A 10,576-nucleotide genomic window follows, 5' to 3' on the forward strand; every position below is an offset into this window, starting at 1 on the left:
TTAGTTTCCATGAATCTTTTTAATTCTTCTTAATTTCCTGGTTGACCCTTTTATCTTTTAGCAGGATGGTCCTTAACCTCCACGTGTTTGAGGTCCTTCCAAACTTCTTGTTGTGATTTAGTTCTAATTTCAAGGCATTATGATCTGAGAATATGCAGGGGATGATCCCAATCTTTTGGTATCGGTTCAGACCCGATTTGTGACCCAATATGTGGTCTCTTCTGGAGAAAGTTCCATGTGCGCTTGAGAAGAATGTGTATTCAGTTGAGTTTGGATGTAAAGTTCTGTAGATATCTGTGAAATCCATCTGGTCCAGTGTATCATTTAAAGCTCTTGTTTCTTTGGAGATGTTGTGCTTAGAAGACCTATCGAGTATAGAAAGAGCTAGATTGAAGTCACCAAGTATAAGTGTATTATTATCTAAGTATTTCTTCACTTTGGTTAATAATTGATTTATATATTTGGCAGCTCCCACATTCGGGGCATATATATTGAGGATTGTTAAGTCCTCTTGTTGAATAGATCCTTTAAGTATGATATAGTGTCCCTCTTCATCTCTCACTACAGTCTTTGGGGTAAATTTTAGTTTATCTGATATAAGGATGGCTACTCCTGCTTTCTTTTGAGGACCATTCGAATGGTAAATGGTTCTCCAACCTTTTATTTTCAGGCTGTAGGTGTCCTTCTGTCTAAAATGAGTCTCTTGTAGACAGCAAATAGATGGGTCCTGCTTTTTTATCCAGTCTGAAACCCTGCGCCTTTTGATGGGGTCATTAAGCCCATTCACATTCAGAGTTACTATTGAGAGATATGAGTTTAGTGTCATCATGATATCTATTCAGTCCTTGTTTTTGTGGACTGTTCCACTGAACTTCTTTTTAAAGGGGAATTTTAAGAGTCCCCCTTAAAATTTCTTGCAGAGCTGGTTTGGAGGTCACATATTCTTTTAGTTGCTGCCTGTCTTGGAAGCTCTTTATCTCTCCTTCCATTTTGAATGAGAGCCTTGCCGGATAAAGTTTTCTTGGTTGCATGTTCTTCTCATTTAGGACCCTGAATATATCCTGCCAGCCCTTTCTGGCCTGCCAGGTGTCTGTGGAGAGGTCTGCTGTTACCCTAATACTCCTCCCCATAAAAGTCAGGGATTTCTTGTCTCTTGCTGCTTTAAGGATCTTCTCCTTATCTTTGGAATTTGCAAGCTTCACTATTAAATGTCGAGGTGTTGAACGGTTTTTATTGATTTTAGGGGGGGATCTCTCTATTTCCTGGATCTGAATGCCTGTTTCCCTTCCCAGATTAGGAAAGTTTTCAGCTAGAATTTGTTCAAATACATATTCTGGCCCTCTGTCCCTTTCGGCGCCCTCGGGAACACCAATTAAACGTAGGTTTTTCTTAGGCTGTCGTTTATTTCCCTTAATCTATCTTCATGGTCTTTTAATTGTTTGTCTCTTTTTTCCTCAGTTTCCCTCTTTGCCATCAACTTGTCTTCTATGTCACTCACTCGTTCTTCCACCTCGTTAACCCTCGTCGTTAGGACTTCTAGTTTGGATTGCATCTCATTCAATTGATTTTTAATTTCTGCCTGATTAGCTCTAAATTCTGCAGTCATGAAGTCTCTTGAGTCCTTTATGCTTTTTTCTAGAGCCACCAGTAGCTGTATAATAGTGCTTCTGAATTGGCTTTCTGACATTGAATTGTAATCCAGATTTTGTAACTCTGTGGGAGAGAGGACTGTTTCTGATTCTTTCTTTTGAGGTGAGGTTTTCCTTCTAGTCATTTTGCTCAGTGCAGAGTGGCCAAAAGCAAGTTGTATTGGGAAAAGGAGAAAAGAGAGGAGAGAAAGAAGGAAAGAAAAGAGAAAGAGAAAAAAAAGGAAGAAAAAGAAACGAAAAAGAAAAAAAAAGGGAAGAAAAAGAGAAAGAAAAAGAAAGGAGAAAAAAAGGGGGTGGGGGAAGGAAAGAAATCAAAAAGCAAAACAAAACAAAACAGAACAAAAAAAAAAAAAAAAGAACCACGGGGGAGTATCTTCTGATTCTGTGTACTTTAAGTCCCTTGGCTTCCTCTGGAAGTTGTCAGTCAGTCTAGCTGGTGTTCTGGGGGAGGGGCCTGTTGTGCTGATTTTCAGGTGTTAGCAGTTGGGGGAGCTGCTGTGCCCCTGCCTGGTGCAGGGCTCAGTGGGGGTTGTTTACCCCGTGAGGCCGCAGGAGGGACAGCCCCAGTGGCGGGGCAGCTCAGGAAACCTGGATTCAGCCCCCGCAGGAACTCCGGAGGTCTCCGTCTGCAGGGCCTGGAGGCTCCAGGGGCGGGGCAGCTGATCTGCTCAGCTGGGGCAGGAGCGTCCTAGCTGTCCTGGGCCCTCCCGGCCTCTGCCTGTCCCGGGGGAGGCAGGATCCTGGGCTGTGTCCCTGCGCCCTGTGCTCTGGAGCCTGCGCTGGTGGATTCGCGCTCCCGGGCCGCGCAGCCCCCTCCGCGGAGCCGCCGCCTGTGCACCCCGAGCTGCTCCTGGAACTGCGCAGGCCCCTCCGCACGGAGCCTCTTCCTCTGCCGGAGCCCCTCCGAGCTGCTCCTGGGGCCGAGCAGCCCCCTCCGCGGAGCCGCCGCCCGAGCCCCTCCGAGCTGCTCCGGGTACGCCATGCGCGCTGCAGCCCTTAGGGAGCTCGGCGCACTCTCCTGGGCGCAGGTGTCTGTTAGTGTCCCCGGGAGCCCGAGGGCATCCCCGCCCTCCTGGGTCCTGCTCCAACTCCCTGCGAGCCCCTTTCCGCCCGGGAAGGTCGGTGCAGCTCCTGCTTCTCCGGGAAGGGGCTCTCCTGTCCTGGGGACACTCGCCCCGGCCTCAGCCCGGCTCCTCGCGGGGCCCCTCCCCCTTGGAGGCCTTTTGTTTAATTCTTTTTTCCCCGTCTTCCTATCTTGATAGAAGCGCGAACTCTTCTCACGGGAGCATTCCAGGTGTTCTCTCTTTAATTCTCAGGCCGAATTCATAGATTTTCAGGATAATTTGAAGGTTTTCTAGGTAATTTGGTGGAGACAGGTGATTTGGAGACCCTACTCTTCCGCCATCTTGCCCCTCCTCCTCGCATTTTATTTTTTAACAACTGGCTTGGCTTCTCATATCTCCCGTGGATTTTAAAATAGCAGGTTTGCTTAGCTCCTGAAGTCCTGTAATATATCATCCTATGCATCATGTTACTCAATACATTTTTTTCAACTGAACAAACTTCTCCCACATGTATTGCCATTGCTGACAAAAGAAGTTTTCAATTCATACAGTTCCAAGCAACATCTGAATACAGTGGATATTATACCGCGGTTGTGTTTCCCTGATGTGACAAGGACACAGAGGATTGTTTTGGGTAAAGGTATGTCTGACATAAATGACAGCAATTGTGATTGTTAAAATGGCTGATGGGGAACGGCTGCATTTTGGCTTGTACATTTTTGATCAGTCTCCCGGGAAATGCACTGAATGGCAGGGTAAGATATTGTAATACCTCACTGAAGATGTCCGCAGCATGTTCGGCATGACTGACAGAAACAGAATCCTTTGGCATCCACCCGATTCCACGTAACCATTCCAAGTCCGCCTTGTAGACAGCCTTGTAGACAGATAGAGAACCTTGTAGACAGATAGAGAACCGCCTTGTAGACAGATAGAGAACCCAGAAGTGGACCCTGAATTTATGGTCAACTAATATTCGATCAAGGAGGAAAGACTATCCACTGGAAGAAAGACAGTCTCTTCAATAAATGGTGCTGGGAAAATTGGACATCCACATGCAGAAGAATGAAACTAGACCACTCTCTTGCACCATACACAAAGATAAACTCAAAATGGATGAAAGATCTAAATGTGAGACAAGATTCCATCAAAATCCTAGAGAAGAACACAGGCAACACCCTTTTTGAACTCGGCCATAGTAACTTCTTGCAAGATACATCCACGAAGGCAAAAGAAACAAAAGCAAAAATGAACTATCGGGACTTCATCAAAATAAGAAGCTTCTGCAGGCAAAAGAAACAACAGAACTAAAAGACAACCTGCGGAGTGGGAGAAGATATTTGCAAATGACGTATCAGATAAAGGGCTAGTATCCTAGATCTATAAGGAACTTATTAAACTCAACAGCGAGCAACCCTGGAGGCTTAGCGGTTTAGCGCCGCTTGCAGCCCAGGGTGTGATCCTAGAGACCCAGGATCGAGACCCACGTCAGGCTCCCTGCATGGAGTCTGCTTCTCTCCCTCTCCCTCTGCCTGTGTCTCTGCCTCTCTCTTCCTCTCTCTGTGTCTCTATGAATAAATAAATAAAATCTTTAAAAAAAATAAATTCAACAACAAAGAAACAATGTGATCATGAAATGGGCAAAAGACATGAAGAGAAATCTCACCGAGGAAGACATAGACATGGCCAACACGCACATGAGAAAATGCTCCGCATCACTGGCCATCAGGGAAATACAAATCCAAACCACAATGAGATACCACCTCACACCAGTGAGAATGGGGAACATTAACAAGGCAGGAAACCACAAATGTTGGAGAGGATGTGGAGAAAAGGGAACCCTCTTGCACTGTTGGTGGGAATGGGAACTGGTGCAGACGCTCTGGAAAACTGTGTGGAGGTTCCTCAAACAGTTAAAAATAGACCTGCCCTACGACCCAGCAATTGCACTGTTGGGGATTTACCCCAATGATACAGAGGCAGGGAAACGCCGGGACACCTGCACCCCGATGTTTCTAGCAGCAATGTCCACAATAGCCAAACTGTGGAAGGAGCCTCCGGTCAAGAGCTGTGGTCTACGTATACAATGGAATATTCCTCAGCCATTGGAAACGACAAATACCCACCGTTTGCTTCAACGTGGAGGGACCTGGAGGGTATTATGCTGAGTGAAGTAAGTCAATCGGAGAAGGACAAACATTGTATGTTCTCATTCATCTGGGGAATATAAATAATAGTGAAAGGGAATATGAGGGAAGGGAGAAGAAACGTGTGGGAAACATCAGAAAGGGAGACAGAACATGAAGACTCCTAACTCCGGGAAACGAGCTAGGGGAGGTGGAAGGGGAGGAGGGCGGGGGTGGGGGTGACTGGGTGACGGGCCCTGAGGGGGCACTTGACGGGATGAGCACTGGGCGTTACGCTCTATGATGGCTAATTGGCCACCAAAGAACCCACAAGCGCAGGCCCTCCCCGCAGGGGACCCACGGAAGGGGCGGGGCTGTGCCCGCTGCCGACCGCGTGACCCGGGGAGGGGCGCAGGCTCTTCCCTCCCACACCCCACGTGACTCAGGGAGAAGCCGCCCCTCCCGGCGCCGCCGTGGGAGCCAGAGGAAGCTTCGCGGCGCCGCGGTCAGGCTCTGAGCCTTCCGTTCCGGGCTCTTGGGACGACTCGGGTCCCCACGTCGCCATGGTCAGCGGCGGGGGGCTCCGGGGTCACCGGGCCTCGCCACGTGGAGCAGGAGCCCCGAGCCCACCTGCGAGGCCGCGGGACGGCGGGGTGTGCCGCAGCCTGGCCCAGGCTCCCCGCGCCCCCGGGTGTGACGGGACGGCGGACGGTCGGCCCCGGGGGTGCGGGCGGCGGCACCACGGGCCGGGCCGGCGGAGCCGTTCTCTCGGGCTCGAGCCGCCTGCGCCACCTGCGCGGCCTGGTCGCCTTGACCCGAGGCCCGAGGGCACGTGCTAGGCCCGGTCGCAGCCGCCCCCGCCCCGCCCCCCGCGGGGCCTCGCCTCGGGCTGCGGATGCGCAGGCCCCACGGTCAGGGTCAGGGCGTCAGCGGCGCTGAATCGCTGACTCGGGAGGGCGGCCCGCGGACGGAGGGCACGAGCCCGCGCACATCACGCGCTCTGGGGAGCGTCCTGACGAGTAAGTGGTTAGCGAGGGGGACCCCGGCGTTGGACGGCTGTGCTGGGCCGGGCGCACGGAGGCAGGGAGCCGACTGGCGATCGAGAGCCCGCCTCGGGAGCTGCTGGGGAGCGGCCAGGACGCCTTCCTCTCGGGCTGGTGGGCGCGGGGGATGCGGGCCGAGCAGCTAAGGGTCTGCCTGGGACCTACTGACCAGGGAAGCGGAGTTCCCGAGAAGCCTCAACTCCCAGCCACGGCGGGTTTGCTGTGCTAAAGTCCTCCCGTTCGGGAAAGACTGGCACCTGGGCGTGTCGATGGAGTTACCTGCATTGAGGCCCCTGTGATCTGAAATCGTCCTTAACCCTCTGAGCCCATGGGACTGAGTGGGCCAAGCCACTCTAGTTTTTTTTAAATTTTATTTATTTATGACAGAGAGAGGGGCACAGTCAGAGGCAGAGGCGGGCCCCTTGCAGGGAGCCTGACGTGGGACTCGATCCCGGGTCTCCAGGATCAGGCCCTGGGCTGATGGCGCGCTAAACCACTGAGCCACCCGGGCTGCCCTCCCACTCTCTTAAAAACTAAAATCTTGGGACGCCTGGGTGGCTCAGTAGTTGGGCATCTATCTGCCTTCTGTTCAAGGCTTGATCCTGGGGTCCTGGGATCAAGTCCTGCATAGCGCTCCTGGCACGGAGCCTGCTTCTCCCTCTGCCTAGGTCTCTGCCTCTTTCTCTGTCTCTCTCAAGAATAAATAAAATCTTAAAAACAAAACGAGCAAAGCTAAAATCTTTAGGGCACTTGGGTTGCTCTGTTGGTTAAGCATTGCACTCGATCTTGGCTTAGTTCTTGACTTTGGGGGGTGAGTTCTGTCCCCATACTCGGCATGAGGCCTACCTAAAAAGAAAACAACAAGACACAAAACCAAAAAAAAAAAAAAAAAAAAAAAACCATCCCCCTAAGAAACAAAAACCCCATCAAAGTCTTTTATTTGAATACTTGCAGAGCCATCCTTCACTGAGACAGGATTTGCTCTTCTTGCCCTCTTCTCCAGTTTCTCCCCTTGTGTGTAACTGGGGCTATGTTCCAGCATAACAGAGCAGGAGATGCGCTCAGGCTGAGAAGGCAGATGAAGGTACTACACCCTAAGGAGGCTGAACAACCTAACCAGCAAGTACCAGCTTGGGGACCGTGTTTGGGACTGGAGTATAGGTGCTTGATAAAGGAGAGGGGGATTCAGATTGGGTAGGGTGAATTTACTGCTTTGGGAGTATTCTTCTGAGATACAAGGTTTGACATTCTGTCAGGGACCGCAGGAGTTTGTGTGAACTTGCTACAAGGATGGCTTCTAGAAGCATGAAAGGAAGCTACGGCCCGTGCTCAGTGAGGTTGAAATTGCTGGACCCCTGACAGATGGCAGCTGAAGGCTAAACCGCTCAGGGATTGTGAAGCTGGGATACATATGATGACTTTCTAAGGTAAGAAAACCCAAGCAAATGGATATATTCCACAGGAAGCACCGACAAACACATCATTTACCAAGGCTCTAGGAATATGCTGATGAGAGGGACAGCAGCGTCGTTAAACAGTTCAGTGGTGGGGTACGTGCATAGGCCAGTGCTGACAAACAGTAAGAGTGGCTGTCATAGAAACGGATGACAGGACCCTGCAGCACTTGAGGTCAGGCGGTGGCATTGAACCATCAGAGGCCAGGTTTACACCATTTACTGTGAGCCATGAGGTTGGAGTGGCAGCCAAGGCACCAACCCACAAAGGGTTCCAGAAATGGTTTGAAGAGCCCAGTGTTTTTCGTACAAAATGGAAGGTCAGCCACCAGGAGTAGTACTCTTATTATCAAAAGAAATCAAGGCTGGATGATGGGAGGCTGAAGACGGCTCAATACAAAGGCATGATCCCTTGCCAAGTTCTAGTCAGTGTTCAGGCCTGGGACTGTCTAGTCTTTGAAGAGGAGGCCAGGTCCCCAGAACAAAGGACCATGTATGTATGGCAAGGGGATAAATATTCTTCCAGGAATTTTCGTACAGTTATTCAGCATATCTTTTACCTGTAGCTGTGCAATAAGTTACCCCAAAACTTAGTAGCATAATTGACTATTTTTGTTATCTCACGTGGTTTCTGTGGGTCAAAAATCTAGTTAAAGCTTAGCCAGATAGTGCTGGCTCATGGTGTCTCTGAGAATGCACACAAGATGTGGGTTGGGGCTGTAGTCATTTGAAGGTTGAGCTGAGCCTGGGATGTCCACTTCCAAGGCAGCTTACTCACATGCACAAGCAGGGGGAGCAGCAGGCTCCCTGCTGAACAGAGAGCCTGATGTGGGGCTTGACCCCAAGACCCTGGGATCATGACTTGGGCCACCCCGGTGCCCGGCCAGTAAGTTTTTGACCAGAGGCCTCAATTCCTTGCCTCATGGATGTTTCCATAAGGCTACTTGGGTGTTTCCATGACGTGAAAGCAAGTGATCCAGGGGAAGCAAAGCGGAAGTCACAATGCCTTTTATGACCTAACGTTGGAAGTCACACATTGTAATTGTCACAGATTGTCACAGGTCTGCCTTACTCAGTGAGGCAGGGGACTTCACAAGGGAATGACTGAATACCAGGAGGCTAGAATCATTGTGGCCATTTGGGAGGTAAATGCCTCCCACATTTGGGTAAATGTAAATAAACAAGGGGGATTGGACTCTAGGAGTAATTTGAGGAGTGGACTGGGGAAGGGGGAATATACCAAGAATTTTAATATTGTTGGATGTAGGGTCAGAGTTAACATTAGTTTCTGGATATACAAAACATAATCGTGGCTCACTGTTAGGATGGGGCCTATGGGGAGCCAAATAAATAGAATCCCAGGTCAGGATCCAGCTCACAATGGTAACCGTGTGACATTACTCAGTTTGCAGATGTGTAATGGAATAGAATGTTTGAAAATCCATGCAGAACACACATTGCGTCTTTCATTTGTAGGATCAGAACTATCATGATTGTGGAGGCCAAGTGGAGGCCTCTGTACCTGTTTCCATCCCTGGTCAAAATAGTAAGTATAAAACAATATCACAATCTAGGAGGAATGACGGATATTTTTATTACTCTTTTGTTGTTTTGTTTTGTTTGGTGTTTTTTTTATTCCTTTGTTTTTAAAAAAGATTTTATTTATTCACATGAGACAGAGAGAGAGAGGTAGAGACATAGGCAGAGGGAGGAGAAGCAGGCTCCATGCAGGGAGTCCAATGTGGGACTGGATCCTGGGACCCCAGGATCACTCCCTGACCCTAAGACAAATGCTCAACTACTGAGCCACCCAGGCATCCCTAATTTTATTCCTCTTAAGGATATAAAGGATTCAAGTGATGGTCCTTGTCATATTTCCATTTAATTCACCTGTCTACCCCTGCAGAAACCAGATTCATCCTGGAGGTTGGCCGAAATTTCCATAAATTCACCCAGATAGTAGCCCCAACTGAGGCTGCTATGCCAGATGTAGTCTCTTCGCTCAAGCCAGATTCATGACTTCTCAGGTACATGGTATACAAACATTAGTTGGCAAATGTGTTTCTTTCTATCCCTATCAGATACCGTTTGGATTCACATGGAGCAGACAACAGTATGCATTTCCCATTGCTCCAGGGTTGTACCTTTCCAGTCTGTCATAGTTCACGTACCACCTGGGTATCTGAAGAACATTGTGCCGATTTGCTCCTCTGATAGCTTGTCAATGGAGTTAGATTACAGGAAATGTCTGGCACATTGGAAGCCTTGGTAAGAAACGTGCATTCCATTGTTGGAGAAGATGCCTGTGAAGATTCGATTATCTGCCACATGAGAACAATTTTGAGTGCCCCAACAGTTGGGGACATGCTGGGTCCTATCATCCAAAGTAAAACATGAGTTATACCACTTGAATCTCCTGCAGAGAAGGAAGCACAATGCCTGAGAGGACTTTTCAGGTTTTGGAGACAACATATTCCACATCTCAGAACACTCTCTGCCTTGTATACCAGGTGACACAAAAGACTGCCACTTAAAAAAAAAAAAAGGTTTTATTTGTTAAAGAAGGAGAGCACAGGGCAGGAGCAGAGGGAGAGGGAGAAGCAGGTTCCCTGCTGAGCACGGATCCCAACACAGGGCACGATCCCAGGACATTGAGATCACAACCTGAGCCAAAGTTCCCAACGCAGGGCTCCATTCTAGGACGTTGAGATCACGACCTGACCAAAGTCAGACTCTTAACTGACTGAACCCAAAAAGACTTTGACTTTTGAGTGTATCCCAGAATAGGAAAGTTCTCTGCAGAGCAGCAGAGTCTAAGCTGCAGTTGAAAGCAGCCTTGTTACTTGGGCATAAGACTGAGCAGATCTCAGAAGATTGGGTGTATCATGGGTAGGGAACGATACCTTCCAGGAGTCTGGAGCAAACCCATGCTGTCCACAGAGGTGGCTCGGATATGTTTCATAAAGCCGTTCCTGTAATGCTGCTGGGCCCTGGTGGAAGACCGTTGGACATGACATGACCGCATGCCCAGAACTGCATCTTGTGAGGTAAGTTCTGTCAAACCCACCAAGTGATAACGTTGGTTAGGTTCCACAACTATCCACTGGTGAGCGGAGGAGTCCCACAGAGTTAGAAGCCACGGCTGCCACCTGAAGACTTTATCCTCTTTGTGTCTAGCACCGAGTTGGCAAGCAAAGGAGCCCCCATTCTTGGTTGGAGTGAATGACCCAGGTTAGGAAA

The 10,576-nt window shown here is 49.3% G+C and overlaps 1 long non-coding RNA gene across 1 annotated transcript; it reads left to right on the forward strand.

Moving 5' to 3' along the window:
- The first annotated feature begins 6,437 nt into the window (after nt 1-6,437).
- LOC144299355 (uncharacterized) lies at nt 6,438-10,089 on the forward strand. Its single transcript, XR_013366106.1, has 4 exons — nt 6,438-6,966; nt 7,139-7,309; nt 8,813-8,882; nt 9,418-10,089. It is a non-coding gene; the product is annotated as an uncharacterized LOC144299355 (long non-coding RNA).
- Nucleotides 10,090-10,576: the final 487 nt, after the last annotated feature.

This window comes from Canis aureus, chromosome 27, assembly GCF_053574225.1.
Source record: "Canis aureus isolate CA01 chromosome 27, VMU_Caureus_v.1.0, whole genome shotgun sequence".
Taxonomy (NCBI): Eukaryota; Metazoa; Chordata; class Mammalia; order Carnivora; family Canidae; genus Canis; species Canis aureus.